The sequence below is a fragment of the Nelumbo nucifera genome, chromosome 7, assembly GCF_055504915.1.
Source record: "Nelumbo nucifera cultivar China Antique chromosome 7, China Antique-T2T, whole genome shotgun sequence".
NCBI lineage: Eukaryota > Viridiplantae > Streptophyta > Magnoliopsida > Proteales > Nelumbonaceae > Nelumbo > Nelumbo nucifera.
The window spans coordinates 36,995,108-36,998,592 of record NC_142655.1 but is presented as its reverse complement, the minus strand read 5'-3'; positions in this window follow the sequence as shown (position 1 = coordinate 36,998,592).

Genomic DNA, 3,485 nt, shown 5'->3' with positions numbered 1-3,485 from the left:
CAAATTCAAAATAATATCAAAATTATACAAAAAACTAATAAAATAATTAATTATTAACAAAAATATTAAAATAATAAAAATTAAAATAATTAATAAAAATTAATAAAATTAGTAATTAATAAATAATTCATTATTTAATTGTTAATAATACTGAAATAACACGATAAAAATAATAAAATAAATAATAATTACTAAAAATAATTAATAATTATAAATAACACAATAAAAATAAATAATCACTAATAAAAAATAATTAATGTTTAATAAAAAATATTAATATAATTAATAATTAATAATCACTAAAAATAATTAGTAATAATAATAATAATAATAATAATTATTATTATTATTATAATAACGAGCGGTGTTCTTCCTTTCCATCCTTGAAAGCGAAAACACGAATGACCTAGGTTTTTTGGGTTTGGATTACACAAGGGTAAAGTGTGTCATTTCAAAAAGAGTTGAAGGGTAATTTCGACCATGCATCGGCTCTGAAATGCGTCTGAGCATGTTAAGAGTGGGCCTGTACGCTATGATTTTCAGATCTGAAAACAAAATTCATATTAGTTTTTAGAGGAGACATCAAACGGGTCTGAGGTCTGAAAAGCAACGTTTTCAGATTCAAACATCTGAAAAGTGCGATTAAACGCCACCTAAATTAGAGATAATTTTGGAGATAATTAGGAATTATGTATAATTTAGGAGATAAATAGGAATTAAAGATAATTTAGGAGAAAGTGGGGGATAGTGGTGCCACTTGGCTATATTATATTAGATTTTGGTAGAGAGAGATTTTAGGAATAGTTTTAGGAAGGGATTAACATAGAGGAAAGAGGGATGGGGCAAGCATGCTGAGATGTCAAAATGAGAGAGGGAGAAGGGAGTGTTGTGGTGGCTTCATGAGAGAGCAAGGAAGGCTAAAATGAAGAGCGACTAAGAATTCCTGGTTGGGGTAAGGAAGAAAGCTCAGGCTATTTGACATGGCACGTTTCTACTTTATATATATACCATGATTTGACTAAACTACATATATATATATATATATATATATATATATATATACCTTTTTCATTAGAGCCTGAAAACTCTACCCACATAACATGCCAACATGGATCCATGCATTGGGAATATTTTCCCACGTGTTAAATTCAAGGGGAGATGTTATCAATGTCCACCTGAATTCTACGCTTTTAGAATGTGTACAAAGTTTTTTGCTTGTAGGGATTATACCTAGTGGTTCCAAAACCACTACTTAAAATATACCTTGCTAGTTGCCCCCTCAAATACAATTCAGATCTCCTACCCACACCTACCAGCATGACACTATAGTTGTACATTGGGATCATCTCCCCATGAATGGTAACATGAAAATGCGGTAGATGTTCTAAATGACTCGATATTTGCTACCCACAAGTTGTCCCACATCCATACCCACAAAGGACCACCACCATGTATTGGGAACATCTCCCCATGAATGATAAGGGAGATATTCCCAATGCACAGTTGTCATGTCTCATGGGTAGAGATGTGGGAACATCTCGTGGGTAGCAAATCCGAGCTCGTTCTAAATGTACAGCTGTAGTGAGATATGGGTGGGAGATATGTATAGCCTCAATTAGGGGTGCTCACAATTTGGTGACCATTTTTTTTTTTTTTTAAATTGAATCAAACCACTTTGTTTTTTAAAAAGCCAAACCAAAATTGAATCAAAACAAGTAGTTAATTGGCTCATATGTTAAACAATTTTCAGTTTCTTGGTTTTTTATTATATTGTAAATTTCATTCAAAATAAAAAAAAATCCCTAAACCCATATTAAAGAATAAAGGGAAGATGGTGTTAAATATAGCTTAATTGAAAGAATTGAATGGTGAATCCAATGGTTTAGCTACGTTTTAACAACTACATGTCTATGCTTTTAACATACAGCAATTGGTACTGATGCACTAAGAGTGTGGATTGTGGTAGTCTCACAAGTTGGTTCATCACCGGCATCAGACGACGAAGCAACTAAGTTGAAGGAATCTATGTGGTTGGGAACAAAGAAAGGAAATTAGGAAAATCAAAAATGGTTTTGAATGGGCCATTAGGAAATGAACGTATTAATGGCCAAATGGGTTAGGAAATGAGAACGGGAGATTGGATTGGGGTGGGATTATTGAGTATGGTAGTTAACTTAGCAAGTAGGAAAGGAAGATGGGGTTGGGGTTGTATTTCCTATTGTTTAACCACTAGTCTTTTTACATTAACCAAAATTTGAATTGGTCTTTCAATTTATAAAAAACACCGAACCAAATAACTAGATTTTTTTATTCAATTTTCTTGTGTTTGAATACTTTGGCCCTTGTATTTCAGACTTAAGTTGAAAGATGAAGAGAGAAAGAGAAAAGGGAGGAGAAAAAGATAATGAGAGAACTATGATCTCGACTAGAGAGAATCCTTTCTCTCTTAGCCTATCCAAGCTTATAGAGTTGTGATAATATTACAATGACTAATATGCCCCTACTTAAGTGTGGGGACAATAACTTAAAGTAATACAAAGCACAACTTAATAAGAATGTAAAAGACCAAATTGCCCCAATTTAGTTGATTCTAACACTCCCCCTCAAGTTGGAAAGTATATGTCATATAATCCCAGCATGTTACATATGTAATCCACTCTTTCACGACTCAATCCTTTTGTAAACAAATCTACCAACTAGTTTTTTGAATTCACATGCTCTGTGCTTATCACTCCACTAATTAAAGATCTTTGTTCTTACAAAATGGCAATAAACCTCTATGTGCTTCATCCTCTCTTGAAAAACTGGGTTAGATGAAATGTAGACGTCAACTTCATTATCACAATACAATTTAATAGGATTGTTTACTGAGAACCCAATCTCTTGTAGGAGATTTTTCAACCACACAAACTCATATGTTGTGTGTGCCATGGCCTTGTATTAAACTTCAGCACTGCTTCCTGCCATAACTATATATTCTTACTCTTCCACGTAATTAGATTTCCTCCAAGGAAGGCACAACATCCTATGATTGACCTTCTATCAGATATTGAACCAGCCCAATCTACGTCAGTGTAACCTACTATTTCATGTTTTCCTCCTAATTTGTACAACAACCCACAACCTAGTGCTCCCTTCAAGTATTGCATAATTTTGAGAATTGCATCCCAATGAGGTGCTCACGGATTCTACATAAACTAGCTTACCACAATAATATCTGGTTGAGTAATAATTAAGTAGTTTAACTTTCCAACCAAACGTCTATACCTTCTAGGGTCATCAAACACATCACCCACATCAGTGCTTAATTTAACATTTGGCTCCATGGGAGTTTCGTCGGTTTAGCACCTAACAACCCTGTTACTCCAATAGATCAAGAACACACTTCCTTTGCCACAAATTTATACCATCATTTAATCTTGAAATTTCTATACCCAAAAAGTACTTCAACTTTCCAAGGTCCTTTGTTTGGAAGTGATCTTGCA